The sequence below is a fragment of the Meles meles genome, chromosome 15 (assembly GCF_922984935.1).
Source record: "Meles meles chromosome 15, mMelMel3.1 paternal haplotype, whole genome shotgun sequence".
NCBI lineage: Eukaryota > Metazoa > Chordata > Mammalia > Carnivora > Mustelidae > Meles > Meles meles.
In genome coordinates this window covers 32,256,621-32,277,044 of record NC_060080.1, presented here as the reverse complement: position 1 = coordinate 32,277,044, position 20,424 = coordinate 32,256,621, and the positions used below count along the sequence as shown (strand labels likewise).

The 20,424-nt window shown below is 36.7% G+C and overlaps 1 long non-coding RNA gene across 3 annotated transcripts in view; it reads right to left on the bottom strand.

Annotated features, from left to right (window-relative positions):
• Window positions 1-14,148, bottom strand: part of LOC123925977 — a 69,028-nt gene extending 54,880 nt beyond the window's left edge. Inside the window, exons 1-3 of one of the 3 annotated variants that reach the window (XR_006815129.1) lie at window positions 14,063-14,148; window positions 12,306-12,406; window positions 9,618-9,802 (exon numbers count right to left, since the gene is read on the bottom strand). This is a non-coding gene — a long non-coding RNA (uncharacterized LOC123925977). Of the gene's footprint in view, window positions 1-9,617; window positions 9,803-12,305; window positions 12,407-13,981 lie in introns of all 3 variants that reach the window. The other 2 variants (XR_006815128.1, XR_006815130.1) reach the window with 2 other exon arrangements.
• Window positions 14,149-20,424: the final 6,276 nt, after the last annotated feature.

Genomic DNA, 20,424 nt, shown 5'->3' with positions numbered 1-20,424 from the left:
CCTAGTTGTGATTTCTCTCTGTCAAAGAAATAAAAAATTTAAAAAAAAAAAAAAAAAAAAACCTTGGTAACCTTTACCCTTCTCTTCTATTTTCCTGCCAAGAGACTCAAATCTCTATAGAAAATTATACATGACTCATAGCAAGTGACTCAGCAGATGTAGAGAAGTTTTGGGTGGGCAGGACAAGCTACAAGGCTACAATACACATCAAACATTAGTCTGAAAGGATTTCTAGCCAACTCTTTCTATACTCCTTTGTTTATCACTGACATACATTTAACTCCCAATTTTCCATAGACTGTTCTTTAAAACCATAGGTATTCCTTAAATGTTCATTGGAATTGTGTTAAAAAATGACTTTCTTAGGTAAACGTTGGGAGTTATAAGTTAAATAGGTTTTTCTACTGCAAACATCTCAGAGCCTTCCCTGTTCTAATGGGCATCCTGTATCTCTGAGGGAGGAGTACATAGCAAGTAACTTTCCAAGCTCATCTCACCTCATTTTTGGAGATCAGCTACTACATTCTTGATGAACTACCAGTGTTCCCTCTGAAAACAATTTGCTGAGTGCTCATAGAACTCCCAACTACAGATTGGTTGGGAAGGGAAAAAAAAAAGAAAGATGTTTAACACTAAGGAGGGTTTCTGTTGAATTATATTGCTCTCATTATTGAACTGTCATTCCTCTCTCCTGAAATACTGCTTCATTGTCAACTTAAGCTCATAGTTTCCATGAAAGCTTAATTTCTCACAGCCCAGTAGTCCCAGAAAGGCCTAACCTATCTACCTATGAGCTTCCTTGAGGAGCTGTGAATAGCAACATATCTCCTCATGGTGCCTGATTGGAATTGGATAATGCTCAAGTTAACCAACAAAAGAAACTATAGAAAATCCCAATTTGGAGTCTTTAGATTTATTTTTCTTTCATTTTATCTTGCTTGTTTGATTTTAAATTGCTTTTAATGATAGAGTCAAAAAAGAAAGTAAATTACAATTATAGAATTATATTTGTCTTTCCCAACCTTTCTCATCTCTTTCTTTCCTTAAAAGAAAATAGCCCTGGGTGCCTAGGTGGCTCAGTGGGTTAAAGCCTCTGCCTTTGGCTCAGGTCATGATCTCAGGGTCCTGGGATCAAGCCCCACATCGAGCTCCACATTGGGCTCTCTGCTCAGCAGGGAGCCTGTTTCCCCCTCTCTCTGCCTGCCTCTCTGCCTACTTGTGATCTCTGTCTGTCAAATAAATAAAATCTTTTAAAAAATTAAAATTAAAATTAAAAGAAAATAGCCCCAACTGGTTAGTTATATATTTCCTTTTCATCTCTGGGTAAAAGTATGAAATCAGTAAGGTAGGAGAGCCTGAGTGGCTCAGTGGGTTAAGCGTCTGATTCTAGATTTTGGCTCAGGTCATGATCTCAAGGATCAGGTCGAGCCCCTCGACACCCAACATGGAACCTGCTTAAGATTCTCTCTCTCCCTTGTCCTCTGATCCCCCTCCCACTCTCTCTCCCTCTCTAAAAACAAAAACAAAACAAAAAAACAACAACATCAACAACAACAAAAATATTTGGGTACTGGTTTATCACTTGGACCACCTTGCTGTAGAAGCAATTTTTTTCAAAACTATTTCTCATCTCTAACACACTAATAGAGAAGTACATGATTAGTTTGTGAACAGAGCCATACTGCAGCTTCCTTCAATAATGTAACCATGAAAAAAATACTTAAGAAGCAATCATGTCAGTCCAGGAGCAGGTATGAGGCCAGAATGAGTGCCACCTAGTAAAGCAGCCTGGTAGCATCCTGGTAAGAAATGGATGACAGAGAGCAGTTATAGTTTACTAACCCATTTCATGTTCAGCTGAATTTTTAAAAAAATCCACTTCCAAGCCTATTACTTTACTACTGGTTTTAAAAATAGAAACAGCTGGGGCGCCTGGGTGACTCAGCGGGTTAAAGCCTCTGCCTTCAGCTCAGGTCATGATCCCAGGGTCCTGGGATCGAGCCCTACATCGGGCTCTCTGCTTGGCTGGGAGCCTGCTTCCTCCTCTCTCTCTCTTTGCCTGCCTCTCTGCCTACTTGTAATCTCTATCTGTCAAATAAATAAATCTTAAAAAAAAAAAAAATTAAAAATTAAAAAATAAATAAATAAAAATAGAAACAGCTTCCTCTCAGAAACGGGAAACACTCTTGTAAAAGAATTGCCCATTTGCAGAACTAGTAAGATATAAAATGGCATCCACGTGCATTTCTCCTATCTCTTCTCTTTTCCAAATATGTATCCCTTTTAAAAGGGGGATGAAAAGGGAAACCCGAATATGATTATTCAGGCATAATTTGACCACTCGACTCCTGATGTCCCACTTATCTCACTCTTAGGAATTCATTCTAGAAAAACAGTGTAACAACAACAAAAAAAGTACAATGTGAATCAAGAAGTTGTTGTAACATTCATAGCAGAAAACAAAAACAAACAAACAAACAAAAACCTCTAAATATATTCTAAATATTTAAAATATACTCTAAATATTTAAAAATAGGGAAATGTTAAATAATTTATCTACAACATGAAATTGATAACAATGTTGATACAGAAATAACATATATATTAATAAAAATAGTGTATATATATATTAATAGAAATGTTGTATATGCTAAACAAAAAGGCAAAAATATATAATTTTTAAACTCTAGGGGAGCCTGGGTGGCTCAGTGGGTTAAAGCCTCTGCCTTCGGCTCAGGTCATGATCCCAGGGTCCTGATATCGAGCCCTGCATCGGGCTCTCTGCTCAGCAGAGAGCCTGCTTTCTCCTCTCTCTCTGCCTGCCTCTCTGCCTACTTGTGATCTCTGTCTGTCAAATAAATAAATAAAACATCTTTAAAAATAAAAAATAAAAAAATAAACTCTAAAAGAAACATATACACATATGGATATACTAGGAAACACAAATCAACACATGCAGTAATTTTCACCTTATATAAAAGGATATCATTTTAGGTGATAGGAGTTTACTGTTATTCATTGTGAGGGTGTGTGTAGCACAGAAACCACCTCAACACCATTCTATTTCCTTTGGGTCCTAGTTAAGATTCCATTTATTAAATGAAAATACAGTACACCATTAAATTTGAATTTCAGATCTTAAAAACAACTAATTTTTAGTGTAATTAGAATAAAAGATAATTCAGTATAATAGTTTAAATCTTTAGTGTAATATGCATGTAATTGAGGGATATACTACACGAAAAAATTATTTTTGTTTTTGGTTTTTTGTTTTTTTGTGTTTTTTTTTTAAGATTTTATTTATTTAGTTGACAGACAGAGATCACAGGTAGGCAGAGAGGCAGCCAGAGAGAGAGGAAGGGAAGCAGGCTCCCTGCTGAGCAGAGAGCCTGATGCGGGCCTGGATCCCAGGACCCTGGGATCATGACCTGAGCTGAAGGCAGAGGCCTTAACCCACTGAGCCACCCAGGCGCCCCTTATTTTTGTTTTTTATCTGAAATTCAAATTTAACTGGATGTCCTGCATTTTATTGGCAATACTACTCTTGTTTCTTCTAAAATAACAAGTCTAATTGAGAACTGGAAAAAGAGGCTAGCATTTGGAAAGAAAAGATCACTTAAACTCTAGTGACTCGTCTTCTCATTTATGTCCCTATAGAGGTCTTCATATTGGGTAGAGTTTCACACCATGCTTCTGCAATGACCAACTCATTCTGGTGATGCCTTGTACTTAAGCATTGATCCTTAGTGTGGCCAGAAATGGTTCAATCTACAAACATGGCACAAAGCCCCAGAAATTTCATGCAGATATAAAGGTTTGAACTGCTTTTCTCAGAAGGGGAGTAAGCAAGCACTTAAACTTTCTAGACTCATCTCCATGATAAAAACCCAAATGAAGAAAATAAAATACAAAATGCTTCCAACACGTCCATCTTAAAAATCAGTATATCTAGATGCAAATGAGGATTTTATAGCAATACTATTAGCACCTGACTACAGGAGAAAGATTAGTTTGTGAAAATAGGATTATAGGAATCACAACAGAATTTATTATATATATTGGTAGTCCTTCAAATTCCCAATATTTTCCTTTACTAATCCCACTACTGGTCTGGTTATCAGAATTTTTAATGAGAGAGTATCATAAAAATATCCTCAAAAGTACAGGAGATAGCTTAAGAATAGTCAGTAAAATGCCTTGTTTCACAAATAAAATGGAGGTACCCGTAGGTTAAATGAGCTATTCAAGTTCACATCAACTTCCTGACTTCCCTTTGGGAAGAATAATTGAAATTTTTCCATTTTTCTCACCAAGGCCAAAAGGTGACTGAGGACCAACCAATGATAGCAGCAGACTGATTTACTTGGAGTAGGTTTCTGGTAAGCAAAAAGCAAAATACTAGGGCAACACAGGTAATTCTTGACATTTTGCTTTCAACACAACTCAAAGATGAATTCAAAGATTACGACCAATAAATATGTATAGATTTCAGCTAAGAATATAAAGACAATTTGATTAGGAATCACAGTGATTTCTATTTTTCAAGTCTAAACTTTGTTGTGACAGCCTTCAATTTTGCATTCAGATGAGTAGTATTTTGATGGGTGCAGAGGGGTGTGGGTTTTTGTAGAAGCAACCCGGCAATAATCAAAAACAAACCGTATCCATTCTTTGCTTCCACAGACAAGAGATCTATACATCTCTCTTGGAGAAATTGGAAGCTCAAAATTGTGGAGAGTGATAATATGTTATTTTGTGTCTTTCGTAACAGCTTGACTATACATAAAAATCTAGGCTACAACCAAGAACCCAAAGTAATAAAGCTTGTGCACAAAATGGTAATCCACTGTCAGATAAGATGGGAAAGTAATGTTTCCATAACAGTTTAAAGAGTTTTCATTGCCTTTACTAACAAGGCACTAGTTTCTTTTGCTGCACCAAAACGTTATAGAAAAAAATACAATTGCTTTCCTTCACCCAAGATGAAGCTCCTTGATGTAAAAACAAGAGAAATGGACTCATAAAACACTTGCATTTTATTTAGTTTTCTTAGCTCTTCTTTTCAAGGGAAGGGTGGCATCTTGTGGCACAAACACGACTTTCTTCAATAAGCTTACTTTCCCACTGAGCAAAACAGTTTGGAAAACGACATCTGGTTGGGAGCAATTATGCATATTTTTAAATTTCTTTTCCCTCCAGAACCAGCCCCTCTCCTGCCCTACTGTGCTTGTAGTTGTTGTCAGAAGACAGAGAGCAGTGGGTGGAAGGTGTTTGGTTTATTGAACACAGTCTGACAGCCAAACCACCAGAACAAGATGCTTTCCACACAGCTTCACTTACCTCTTCCCCTGGGGCAGGGACCCTGATTTTCAGATTTCTCGAGATTTTTCTCTCCTTGCTTACTTAGCCTAAATGATTAACCCTTCCTATAATTACCATCTCAGGCAGTTTGCTTCTAAAAGCACTTGGCCTATTTCTGGGATAGAAAACAGTAGCTGTGGGTTTATAGCAATTCAGTGTCAGAATTTTAATCACAGGGCAGGGGAGGAGGAAAGAAAGCTCTGTGCACTTGAGGCCATGAAAGAGAGAAGCAAAAGTGTTCCCAAAATGTTAATTTCATACCAAAGGAAGGCAAGAATGCTGACACTATCATGACTTCCATGGGAGTAAACTTTTTTTTTTTAATATTTTATTTATTTGACAGAGAGAAATCACAACTAGGCAGAGAGGCAGGCAGAGAGAGAGGAGGAAGCAGGCTCCCTGCGGAGCAGAGAGCCCAATGTGGGGCTCAATCCCAGGACCCTGGGATCATGACCTGAGCCGAAGGCAGAGGCTTTAACCCACTGAGCCACCCAGGCGCCCCATGGGAGTAAACTTTAAGTGTAAACTTTCAACTCTTTAGAAGATCTAATTTGGGGAGAAGCGTGTTTTCTTTTACTTCTCAGTGACAAGTACGACTGAGGTCTGACTGTTTCTTCCACACACTGAAACCACACCAGCATTATGGCAGATACATGTGTGCACGACACAGTGATTAGTCCATTTAACCCCTTTACAACTCGTGCTTTCACAACCAAAGAGCATCAAAGCCTTGCAGAGATGTTTCAAACCACGCTGATTAGTGCTCCCTATGCTCCTCTATAAAAATAACATCAGAGCACAAACTATTTCACAAGCAGATGATTTCAGTATACATGCTGTATGAGAAGACATTTCCCCATGGCATGAAATTTAATGACAACATAGTGTTGTCCATGTGGTATACTTTTTAATACCATCCCCCCAACAATTGTTAAGCACTAAGGTAGTTCTCCTTCTAAATAATACTTTATAAATCTTTGTGCACATTTCTGATTATTTTCTTATGAAAAATTTCCTCAAAGGTAAAACTTGAGTAAAATAAGTAGCATATTTCAAGAGTCTTGAAATATATTGCCAAATTGACAATAGAAAACATTGTACCCATTTACATTCCTTGAGCTACAGTTTCACACAACGATTTGAGTTTTATCACTTCTTTAAACCTTGCCATTTTTGATAGGTGAAAACTAGTGCCTCATTGCTAAAAGATGAATGTGTTCTAGTGGACAAAATATTTATTTACATATTTTTACTATATATGATTTTCTTCATTTTCACATTTTCAAGCCCTTTGTCCATTTTTCTATTAAATTGTTTATTTTTTAATATTATTTGGAGTAGTCTTTTTATATGTTGAGAAAATCAACACTTCAGCACCAAAAATAGAAACTATCGTTCTCAACTTTTCAATTGCACTTTAATTCTACTTATGGTATTTTTCTCTGGATTCTGGTTTAGCATGTTTATATATCTTCGCCTGCCAGTAGTCTCTTTTCTTCTTTTTCTAGCCCACATCAAGTTGCCTAAGATTTGGACCCTTTATTCCCACCAGAAATTGACTTTCTTTCTTCATCACTCTAGTATTGGTAACAGGTTGTATTTCATGTCTGAAAAGAATGGATTGATTATTCAATAAACAGTGATAAGACAATTGAATATCCAAAAGGAAACAAAACTTAGATTCTTACAACAGACCTTACACATACACACACAGGTATGTGCAATTTGCAGATGAGTTCAAGATCTAAAGATAAAATAAATAATAAATGAAAATAAAATAATAAAGTAACTAGAAAAAGGAATGAAAAGAAATAAAGGCTTCAAATCTAAGAATCTTGTATTCAAGTCCAGCACAGTTGCAGAGATAATGGGGGCTTGCAAAAACAGGTATATGGATGATATCCAAAAGGACTGTAGAGCCCAAAGTCCCGGCCAAATATACTGTTCTGCCTAAGAGAACCTTCCCATATCCATGAAGGTTTAGGAGAAGAATCCCAGTGATGACTGACCACGAGTTTCTCATCTCTGGGAAGGTGCTGCAAGAGAGGCATATAATTGCAATTAAAGAATATAAGGGAATGGGGCAGTTCTTACGCACCTGAGTGGGGTCACAGACTCATAACTGATAGATTATAGATAGATCAATAGATGATAAAGATCAAAATTCAGATTTGAGATATTTAAAACTCCTTAAAAAAACAGCAAAAATACAGTAAAAATAGGTGAAGTATATGAAAAGAAAATTCACAGGGAAAATATGCAAATGGGGAATAGACGTATGAAAAGATCCCTGACCCATTAGTAGTCAAAGAAATGCAAAATCAAACACCAATTAGACATCATGCTTTTATCTATAAAACTGGAAAAATCAATAGTATTGATATTAAACTGGGAAAACTGGCAAAAACTCTCATATGAATGTAAATTCGCACAGTCCTTTTGGAAAGATGTTTGGCAGTAACTCCTCATGTTTTAAATGTATAAACTTTTTGATTCAGAAATCCACAGGTGCATGCCCTAGAAAAATACTTGAAATTATGCACAAAGGGAGCACAAAAATTTTTTCGGCATTATTTTTCTATTTTTCAATTTTACAAGAAAAAATTCAGTTAATGTCTTTTACATGATTTTTATATATTTCTGTAGATTAGAAGTGAGTTTGCTGAGGGTAAGAGTATACACATTTAAATTCCTATCTCAGTGAACTAATATCCCACTAAAATGGTCTAATGGGTTCTCCATCCACCAGGTTTGAGAATGCCTATTTTCCTGTTCTCTTGCCAAATCAGGTATTACCAACTTTTACCAAACAGTGATTGAGAGTATAATATTTTGGTTAAACAATTTACTTTTCATTAGTTATTAGAGAAGTTTTCAGTTTTTATATGGTTAAAGTTGCTTAGAGTCTCTTTTATAACTTCTGAGTTATAGAATTTTTTCCTAAAGCTATTTATTTTTTCACCTTTTTAAAAATTATAGTAAACTGCCCATAACAAAATTTAGTACCTTCAACATTTTTAAGTGTACAGTTCAACATTATTAAGTACAACCATACTGCAGTGCATCCAATCTCCAAAACGCATCACCTTGCAAAGCAGAAATTTTTTACCCATCAACCAGCACTCCAATTCACCTTTTCCCCCAGCCTGTAGCATCCACCATTCTACTTTCTTTCTCCATGAATATGATCCCTCTGGGCTCCTCATATAAGTGGAATCACATAACATTTGTCATATTGCATCTGGCTTATTTCAATGCAATTTATTTTTAATATTGAAAAACTGGAAACAACCTACTAAGAAACAGAATAAACTATAATTTATCCATACTTTTTTTAAAAAAGATTTTATTTACTTATTTGTCACAGAGAGAGCACAAGCAGGCAGAGTGGCAGGCAGAGGCGGAGAGAGAAGCAGGCTCCCCACTGGACAAGGAGCATGATGTGGGACTCGAGCCTAGGACCCCAGGATCATGACTTGAGCCGAAGGCAGCGGCCTAACTGACTAAGCCACCCAGGCGTTCCTGTCCATACTTTTTATTACATGCAATTATTTGCTTGTTTTATATAACAGAGTAGATGGACTGGCCAAGCAGGAGGTGATTATGACTTGGACAAAGATTACCATCTTGGGTGCAAGTGTAAAAACTGGCTAGATTCTGGACATATTCTGAAGTTAGTGCCAACAGTATTTACAACTGGATTGGACATGGGATTTGGAAGAAAGATGACACTAGTGTTTCTGGCCTGTAAAAGGGAAGATTGAAGATAGTATTTCCTGAGGTTGGGAAGATGACTGGAGAAACAGGTTGGGATGTGCAGGAATCAAGAGATGATTTTTGATGGTATTCAATCTCAGATATAAAACTGACATCTATAGTTGCATATGAAAATAGTAGAATCATTTAAGTGCATTTATTTTAATTCACTGTCTCATGCCTTGAGATTAGAGCAATTTTTTAAAAGGATTCGGTAACTTCCACAGGCCGGCTTTTAATGTTGTTGGTTTTTTTTTTTTTTTATTAAAAAAATGTCTACCATATGCAAATACAATCTTTTAGCCAAATTTGCATTTTTTCCAAATTTGCATTTTAATATGGTGGTCTATTATACAATACTACCACCTGTGTAAAATGAGTCAAAACACAGCTTAATAGGACTTGGATATAATTTATAATATAAAACAGAATTATCACATTTGGTGATTATCAAAACAGTAAGCTGAATAAAATGAGAAGTTCCATCTGTTACTACCTACCTTTCACCCCTACATGAAGGAAATGTAAAAGGGAAGAGTTATAGGAGTTTCTCCAAGTGGTTGTATAGAATGAAAGTTCCCATTTGGCAAGGACTGTGTGTTATTCATTTTTGTATCACCCACAATGGCTTGTGTGGAGTAGGCGTCCAATTAACATTAGTGGAATTTAATCAAAATCTATTGAGCTGTAAAGAAAAATGTCACAGTCATTACTCAATACATTTGCACAAGCATTTATTATGGACTGTTAAAAAAAATTTAACTTCTGGTAACTTCAATTATCTACAACACAGATAGTAACTAAGAAAATAAGTGAAAAAGGATTAACTACCATAGAAACACTTGTACTTTGCAATTTGAGAGAAGCTGTTTGTCACCTTTAGGCCAGAAAAGGGCTAAGAACTATAAGTAAATTAAAATTCATTGATTTAATAACTTAGGAGAATAGACTGGAAGCAGCATGTACAGGAGGGTGTCTAGCTTATCTTAAGAGTATATATAAGAAGACTTACTCTAAGTGCCGACACTCAGATTCAATCCTAAAGGCACCTAACCCTGAAACAAACAAACTCGGTGGAAAGATATGTTCAAAATCTAGTCAGAGGATCAACTCATGCTACTCTGGAGCCTACCACCATCTGAAAACTGATGAACTTCATAATAGTATCAATTATCTCTCTTACATCCTCATCCTCTCCCTTTCATATGAGCTCTTTTTTTCTCAGCACAGAAATCTTTTTCATCTTTATGCCATCTTTTGCTCCCAGGACACTTCTAACTACTGCCCTACTTTTCTCCTCTACAAACTTTTCTTCATAAAACATGCTGCCTTCGCTCTCTCTGCTCCCTCAGCTACATCCATTCTTCTTGACACCTCACCAGTAATTACACTTGCCCAGGGAGCCAATGATCTTTTGCCTGCCAAATTCACTTAATATTTTAGCATACCTAACTTGACCTCTTTTTCTCCTTTCTTGGCTTCTCAAATATTTCAATGACTGTCCATTTTATTATAAAAATTCAGGCTAACAGCATTTTGTGTGAGGATTTACCTAGTTTGAAATCTATTTTTATTTCAGAAACAAATGCCTGATGGGAAATAGATTAAGACATATCACAGAGAAGTCCCCAAAAAGCTCATCATATTTAATCAGATAATCAACTTATAAATACAATTTAAGAAGCATGTGGCAGAATTAATAACCTCACCAGAGCCTTTACTCCCAAGCTAAGACCATGGATAAGAGCAGACCAATGTCCCTGATCCCTGTAGACAGGGAGTTCTCAAAGAAAAAAGGAATAGCAGACTCAGTAATTTGAACTAACCCTCTCACTGAGGACAACTAAGAAAGCTGCACCAAAAAAATAAAATAACTAATGAAATTATGTAGTATTGCTAGGCTGAGACTAGACAAGAACTGAGAAAGGTAAGCCCAGCCACTTAAAGCTGCATTTTTTCTAAAGGCACTTGCCTATGATGGAAAGGAAACGATGAAGCTCATTTGTATTTTAGAGTCATCTTGAGGCCAAAGAGACAAAAGTCAAAGCTTGGACACTGCCAAGGGATGGGACTCTGATAAATCAGTTTCCACTTTCAAATAAAATTATGAAAAACATGCCCTCAGGATAGATGTAAACTAAAAATAAATCAGCCAGAGAAGGGATTTGTAATCTAGCCTCCAATCAGCAGGATGTCCAGGAATCTTAAACTTTGTATCAAGATTAAGAGGTCCCAGAATGGTAGCTCTCTAAAACACCTAGCTGAACCAAATGAAAGTCCTCTCTGAGAGAAGACACCATCACCCTAGGTATCAAAATATTTTCCCAAATATCTTTTAAAAACAATGTGCAGCACAGAATTAAAGATAACTAAGCACACAAGGAAATAAACACCCTAAGCAAAAAACAATATAAATAATAAGTAACAGAAATGACTCATATATATAGTTAACCTTTGAACAACACGGACTAGGGGCACCACTCCCCATGCAGGCAAAAATCCATGTATAACTTCTGACTCCTCAATGACTAATTACTAAGAGCCTACTATTGACCAAAATCCTCACCAAGAACATAAACAGTCATAAAGTAACCTAAAGAAAATATTGTTTAAGAAAGCATGAGGAAGAGGGGCACCTGGGGTAACTCAGTGGGTTAAGCCTCTCCCTTCAGCTCAGGTCATGATCTCTGGGTCCTGGGATCAAGCCCCACATTGGGCTGTCTGCTCATCAGGGAGTCTGCTTCCCCCCTCTCTCTCTGCCTGCCTCTCTGCCTACTTGTGATCTCTCTTTCTGTCAAATAAATAAATAAAATCTTTAAAAAAAAGCATAAGGAAGAGAAAACACATTTACAGTATTGTATCAAAAAGAAAATCCACATGTAAATGGACCTACATGGTTCAAACCCACATTGTTCAAGGGTCAACTGTATACAAAAACTGTGTTTATTATGTTGAAAGAAATAAAGGCCAAGATTGAAATTTTAAGCTGAAACTGAAAACTATAACAATAACAAAGATAATGAGAAGAGAAACAAAAGACTAAAACTGAAAATTATAATTCTTAAAATTAAGAACTCAGCAAATGGTCTGAATAATACATTGCACACAGAAAATTAGCCAACTGAAAGACTGAAAGATCAAATGAAACTAGTATAGTACCAAAAATTCAGAAAAGAAAAAAAAGATACCTGGAGGATGTATTGAGAAGGTACAATAAATGTTTTGTTGGTACTCCTCTTGGTTGTTCCTCCCAAGAGGAGAAAGAGGATGTGTCAGAGGCAATATCCATCTAAAAGAGAGAGTGGTTGAAAACAGTTTCACAGTGATGAAAGACATTCATCTACAGACTGAAGAAGACAAATAAATTCTAAGCAGAATACATAAAAAGAAACACACCTAGACACATCATGTCAAAAAGGCAGAAAACAAAAGACTATGAGAAAATCTTAAAAGCAGCCAGGGTAAAAAGAGCTTCAAAGCATCAAAAGTTAGAATATAACTAACTTCATAATAGCAACAATAAAAGCCAGGAAACAATGGAGTATCTTCAATATGTGGGTATGGAATTCCATATCCAGGGAAAATATCTTTCAAAAATGAAAACAAAATACTAACGTTGTCAAATTAAAAAAAAAAAAAAAGTACTAAGTCATCCCCAGAAGACCCATGTTAAAGGAAATTCTAAAAAAATATACTTCATGCGGGGCGCCTGGGTGGCTCAGTGGGTGAAAGCCTCTGCCTTTGGCTCAGGTCATGATCCCACCATCCTGGGAACGAGCGCCACGTCTGGCTCTCTGCTCCACGGGGAGCCTGCTTCTCCCTCACTCTCTGCCTACTTGTGATCCCTATCTGCCAAATTAATAAATAAAATCTTTATATATATATATATAAAGATTTTATATCTTTATTTATTTATAAATAAATAAAGATTTATTTATATATATATATATACTTCATGCAAAGGAAAAATGATCTGAGGTGGAATCTGAAATGCAGCAAAGGATAAAGGTGAATAAGGTGGTAAAAATATGGGGTAAATTGGGCGCCTGGGTGGCTCAGTGAGTTAAAGCCTCTGCCTTCAGCTCAGGTCATGATCCCAGGGTCCTGGGATCAAGCCCCACATCGGGCTCTCTGCTCCGCAGGGAGCCTGCTTCCTTCTCTCTCTCTACCTGCCTCTCTGCCTGCTTGTGATCTCTCTCTGTCAAATAAATAAAATCTTTTTTTAAAAATGGGGTAAATATGAAAGAATATTAGCTGTATCAAATATAAATAATGTCTTGTGACCTTTAAAGTGTTAATTAAAAAATTACCTAGAAAAGAATGGCATATTGGGAGGGTAATTAATAGAATTAAATACTCTTAAGGTTCTTGGATTACCTGGGAGAAGGGTAAAAATCTTGATGAACTTAAGTTTTTATAAGTTATTAATGAATATTTTTGGTAATTATAAGTGTAACTTCTAATTTTGAAGGTAATCACTAACAGGATACAATAAAATGTATAATTTTTAAAATAACAGACCTTTTTTTTTAAAGATTTTATTTATTTATTTGACAGAGATCACAAGTAGGCAGAGAGGCAGGCAGAGAGAGAGAGGAGGAAGCAGGCTCCCCACCAAGCAGAGAGCCCGATGCGGGGCTGGATCCCAGGACCCTGGGATCATAACCTGAGCCGAATGCAGAGGCTTTAACCCACTTAGCCACCCAGGTGCCCCAATAACAGAACTTTTAAAGATGGAATCATAACTAAATTCAAAAGGAGGCAAAAAAAAAAAAAAAAAACAATGAGAGAAAAATAAACAAAGAATAAGTGGGACAAATAGAAGACACAAAACAAAATGGTAGGTTTAAATCCAAACACTCACTAATTTCATTAAGTGGGCAGAATCTCAGAATTAGAAAGCCCTCCTCAGTTAGTCACAGGAAGTGCTGAAACAAGCACAGACCTCTCCTGGACGCAGATGGAGGAAAGCCATCCATAAATTTTTCAACAGGGAGAAGGAGAACAAAGTGCATTCTTCCTTAAGGCAACCTGATCTCAGAAGAAAGGGGAAGGGAAAAGAAATGGCCACTTCCTGTTCCCAAGTTTACCAGGCAAATAATTAACTATCTTCCATCCCCCAAAGAAATGTATGAGGGAGCAGAGAGTGGTCAAGAATATTACAATGATTGAGAAAGCTAGGGAAAAGTCAGCCCACCATTGTAAGAATATTTATTTATTCTAGTCTAGACCACTATAACATATTTGTTTGAGAAGAGGTTAGGGACAGAGGAAGGGAGTGTACATATACCAGGCCAATATGTGTGTGTGTGTGTGTGTGTGTGTGTGTGTGTGTGTGTGTATGAGAAATCTCAAGAAAACTATAAATCCTCTACCAGGGTTAGGGAGGAGTAAGGAGAATATCTCAGCTATTTCTGGGAGTTATTAGGACAAAAATAAAGAGTAGTAGGAACAGATACAAATAATTAGGAGAGATAGGGAAAAAGAACTGGTTAATACAAATTTTCAGATTAAATATAATTCCTTCAAGGCTCTATGTCTGTCTTAACCTATATCCCTTGAAAAATATCAGTTGTACAAAAGCCCTTCTTAAGAAGGTGCATTTTTTAACTAAAATTAGAGAGCAGTTTCAATCAAAGGGTTCAGAGTTAGAAAAGATATCATGTCAATCCCTCCATCTTTAAAAATACCCCTGAACTAGCCACCTCAAAAAGATAAAAATATATTCTATATTTAAAGACCTCCAGAGAAAGATTTCACATGTCATCATCTCAGTAATTAATTTTAGCACTTAACACAAATTCTTTTTATCAACTAAATTATCATTCACAACCTTAACAGGAATTTCTTTTAAAAATAAAAAAACTAAATTAATTTAACCTACATCTTAAATCTAACTTTTTTTCTCGTGGAAGATAAATATTACATGAGCTCCATAAAGCTAGTGGTAAGATGCCCCGTGGAACTCTCAAGCAAATCTCCCCACAAGAAGACTTACAAAAGGAGAAAGTTGCATGAAAACAGAAAGAACAGGAAGAGCATTGCTCTTCATCATTATTGCTTGACAGATTTGGTGAAGTTGCAGGATTTATAATGCTGAAGTGAATTGCTTGACTTTGTGGAAATCAATGAAAGTAAAATTCAATTTAAACTTTTTACTAAAATAACATAAATTTTAAGATGTGACTTTCCTGTCAAAGTAAATCATCAAGAGTGGTAAGGATTACTAGAGGTAGAACCAGAGAATCATCATTCAAGCACATGAATTATACCCTTGAAAGTAGAGTGTTGGCCCTTTTGGGCCCATCACAAAAAGAGAAGCTGAGCCAAGTCCATATACTACAGGCACACCATTTTTTCCATGTCAGCAGTCACCAGAGATAGTGATTGAATCGTTACGTCAATTATATAGTAATCACCAGAAAATTAATTATTAAAATTACTACAATTATTAAAATCAGTGAAATTTGGGAAGGAGCTATGGTATACGCTATCCTTTTTAAACATTGTGATACAGTCTGAGAACTGCCAATAGTATAAAGAATGAACCCTTGTAGCATGACATTGAACTAGCCTGGCCTGCCAGCTCCCTCTGCTGAACCCTACCCCAAAGAAGCAAAAGAATAACAGAGCAAAAACAAGCAAAACAAAGCAAAAAACAACCAAGAAGAAATCAGATGCATTTAAAAAACTAACATAAACCTCCTAAGAGACCCCTGGAGACCTTAAAAGTAATTATGACTATGAGTTCGGTGGAATTGGCACTCTCACCAGGAGGTTTACAAACCAGGGCCTGAGTTTCAGACTCCTCTCCCTGGATACTCATTAAAATCCAAGGTAGCAAGTAGCCCAGTAATATAAACTCAGAAGAAAAAAAATGGCATATGAAGAACATAAATGCTATAAAACAAAAGACAACAAACAACAACAAAAAGCAAACAAAGTTGAATTAATGGAAGGAGCAGATGAAGAATTTAAAGGAGGCAATGGCTGGGTGTCCCACTCTTGGTTTCAGCTCAGGTCATGATCTCAGGGTGGTGAAATTGAGCCCCCATGTTGAGTTCCCCACTCAGCAGGGAATCTGCTTAAGATTCTCTCTTCTCCCTCTCTCTCTTTGTCCCCCTACCATGCTCTCTCTCTCAATAAGTAAATAAACCTTTAAAAAAAGGAATTTAAAGTAGGCATAATACCAAGTACTGGTTACATGATGCAGAAATAAGAATTTTAAAGAAGAACCAATGAAGAATCACGAAATACAGTATGGATGAAGTGGAAAACTAATTTAGTGAGCTGGAAGACCAACTCAAAGAACCATTCCAGAAGAATTCAGGGATTAACAGACAGAATATATGTGGAATATTGTAAATCTACATAAAAGATATGACAACAAATTGTCACCATCTGCTTGGTAGTATGATGGCAGAATAAACAAAAGGAAGTAAATATTTGAAGAATAAATGATTGATAGTTTCCCAGACTCAAAGATGAAAGACCTCAGATTAAGAAGGCATGTAGAGTGCCAAGAGTCAAACAGAAGAGAGAAGAGGAAAAGAAAATTCAAAATCCAGGTATCAATGGGAAAAAAATAAAGGATTTCAAAGTATAAGGGAAAATTCTAGGAGCTTCTAGAAAGAAAAAATAGTTCAACTACGAAGAGTTAAATTCAGATTATCCTCTTAACAAATATACTAGAGACAATGGAAATATATTTTTAAAGTACTTTAAGAAAAGAACATTAAACTTAATATTTTAAGTCTTGTAAAGTACATTTATTTATTTTTTAAAGATTTTATTTATTTATTTGAGAGAGAGAGAGAGAGAATGAGAGAGAGAGAGAGCATGAGAGGAGAGAGATGAGCGGGAGAAGCAGACTCCCTGCCAAGCAGGGAGCCTGATTCAGGGCTCAATCCCGGGACTCCAGGATCATGACCTGGGCCAAAGGCAGTTGCTTAACCAACTGAGCCACCCAGGCACCGTAAAGTACATTTAAATAGGAGAAGGCAATAATATTCTTTGCATGCAAAGTCTCAGAAGGTTTACCACACAAAGACTTGCTGTGAAAACATTCTTAGAAAAAGTATTTTAATAGGAAGAAAAAAATAAGCCAGATATAAAGGAAATCAGGGTAAGCAAATAATTCAACAAAGCTTATTTTGTCTGAAAAAGGGAGTGGGAAATTCATATACGTAATAATCTAGAACTAAAATAGGTTGATACTAAATGGGCTTTCTTCAGGAAAGAGGGAAGTGAAGGTGATAGAGAGAAGACTCCATTTTACAGGTGAGGAAACTGAGTCAGAGAAAGGTTAAGAAACTTGTACAAAGACACACAGCCAGTTAAAAGCAGTGCCAAGATTTAAACTCAGGCTATCTGACTCAGAGTACAGTCTTCAAGGGGAAGATATGAATATTGACAAAAATCAAGAACCATGAAAGAAAAAACAAACGTAAGAGTAGGTCTTAGTTAAGGTTTAGGTAACCATCAGATAAACAAAAATTAAAAATGTAACTACCTAACCATCGTAAGAATATTTGATTTATTCATTGGAAAGAAGAAGAAGAGGTTGCACCTAGGTCACTCAGTCAGTTAAATGTCTACCTTCGGCTGAGGTCATGATCCCAGGGTCCTGGAGTCAAGCCCCACATCAGGCTCTCTGCTCTAAGGGGAGCCTGCTTCTCCCTCTCCTTCTGCCTTCTGTTCCCCCTGCTTGTGTTCTTTCTCTCTCTCTCTCTGTCAAATAAATATATAAAATCTTTTGCTTAAAATGTAAAAAAAAAAGAGAGAGAGAGAGAAAGAAGGAGAAAAGAAAATATTAATCAAATGCAAGTATGATAAGGAGATCATTTGAATTAAATGGTCTCAATAACTCTAAATATGACCATAACTAAAATAAATGTAAATAGTTAAAAGAGAGAAGTAGAGTATCAAATGGCATAAAAACAAAAAGATGCAAAAATAAGTTGTCTACACAGATATCCTTAAATACAGAAAAGTTGAAAATAAAAGGGAGGAAAAAGATATAATAGGTAAGTATGACCCAAAAACAGAGGAGAAGTTTTTGTTGGTTTTTTTTTTTCTTTTTTGTTTATAGAGATCACAAGTAGGGAGAGAGGCAGGCAGAGAGAGAGAGAGGAGGAAGCAGGCTCCCTGCCAAGCAGGGAGCCCGATGCCTGGCTCAATCCCAGGACCCTGGGATCATGACCTGAGCACAAGGCAGAGGCTTTAACCCACTGAGCCACCCAGGTGCCCCAGAGGAGAAGTTTTAATGTCAGATGAAAGTAAGTTCAAGGCCAAAACAGCAGAGGAAAATATGAATATGATATACAGATTAAAAGAATATAAACCAAAAAGATACAATGATTATATCCCTTCATTTAGAGCTTATCATATTTCAAGCACTATTCTAGGAGCACTTGATGTATTAATTCATCCAATCCTCAACAACCCCTTGGGGTAAATATCATTGTCATCCCCCATTTGGCAGAGAAGGGAACGGAGGCACAGAGGATTAAGACGCATCCACAGAACACTTTCAGATTGTCTGACTCAGAGCTGACATTCTCAACCTCTATTTTCTGCTACTCTTCTAAATTGTAAAGTAACAACAGATAGGTTTTTAAGGACATAAATCAAGAATAAACCATGAACTTATTCGGAAATTTTATCACACCCTATAGAAATTGATAGGTCAGGTAGATAACAAAGCAATAGAACACGGATCAGCAAATTATGGCTTGCAGACTGGCCACCTAGTTTTGTAAATAAAATTTTACAGGAACACAGCTGCACACATCCATTTCTGTATTGTCTATAGCTGTTTCTGGGTTACAAAAGCAGAGCTGAGTAGTTAGGACAGAGACGCCTATGTTTACCCTCTGTCCTTTATGAAAGTTTGCCAGCACATGCTCTAGAAGGTTTAGACAAAATTAACTAGTTCAACCAGTGATACAAAGAGCATTGTACCCAGAGAAGAGGGTCTGCGTATCTTTCATACAGTGCATCAGATTCATTATTGTAAAGCTCTAATCCCCCCCCTTGCGTAATAACACAGCTGTCCAAAATATAACCCTGATCACAACATCAGAGAATAAACAAACACAAGGACCAAATAAGTAAGATGAAAATCAGTGCCTTAAGAAAAGGCATTTGAATGTGACAGTGAAATGCACGGATCGCTGGTGCTAATTTAAATGAGTGCAGAGGTATGGACTAGTAAAATGTCTCAATGCAACTGTGAACATTAGTCGATATTTCCTGCACAATTACTTGAAGCACCTACTGTACACATCTTGAAGGAGAGAGCTGATAAGAGCCTGGTATTGAGATCCAGGAGCAAAAATTCTATTTCGGTTCTGCCCTTTAGCAGTGCTGTCTTTGGGAAAGTCACTTAACCACTCTGTGCCTCGATTTCCTGATCTAAGATGAGGCTAATAATAATACCCATTTGACATTAGTAAGAGGGCACAGAGTCAAGAGGTAAGGTAATCCAAGTTTAAGAGGCTATCTTTTATTTAGTTCTGTGACTATCTCCTAATAATGACTGTCATGAATGATGGTAAAGGCAGAGATGATTTTATGATCAATACCATAGAAAGCAAGACACTTGTGCCAAGGTTCTCTGTCATAGGAAATCTATTTTAAGAATATAATTGCGAAGTATATATTCTCTTAACTCTAACTCTAACCATGATGCTGTTGTTCAAAAGACTATAACTTGTTCTGATCAAGGCTAAGGAAATAGGTTATCAGAATTTAACAATATTTAGGGAATCCATTTCTTAGCATATGGGCATCAAAAATGAAACAAGATGGGATTGGGAGGGAGACAAACCATAAATGACTCTTAATCTCACAAAACAAACTGGGGGTTGCTGGGGGGAGGTGGGGTTGGGAGAGGGGGAGGGGGTTATGGACATTGGGGAGGGTATGTGCTATCGTGAGTGCTGTGAAGTGTGTAAACCTGGCGATTCACAGACCTGTACCCCTGGGGATAAAAATACATTATATGTTTATAAAAAAAAAAAAAATTGGAAGGGGAGGCGAACCATAAGAGACTATGGACTCTGAAAAACAACCTGAGGGTGTTTTGAAAAACAACCCTGAAGGGGCGGGGGTGGGAGGTTGGGGGAACAGGTGGTGGGTAATAGGGAGGGCACGTTTTGCATGGAGCACTGGGTGTTGTGAAAAAACAATACTGTTACGCTGAAAAAATAAATAAATTTAAAAAATAAGTAAATAAAGACAGAACAAGAAAAACTGGCAAAGCTCATGACTCAAAGATCTGGTTTAAGAGCAGAACTTAGACCC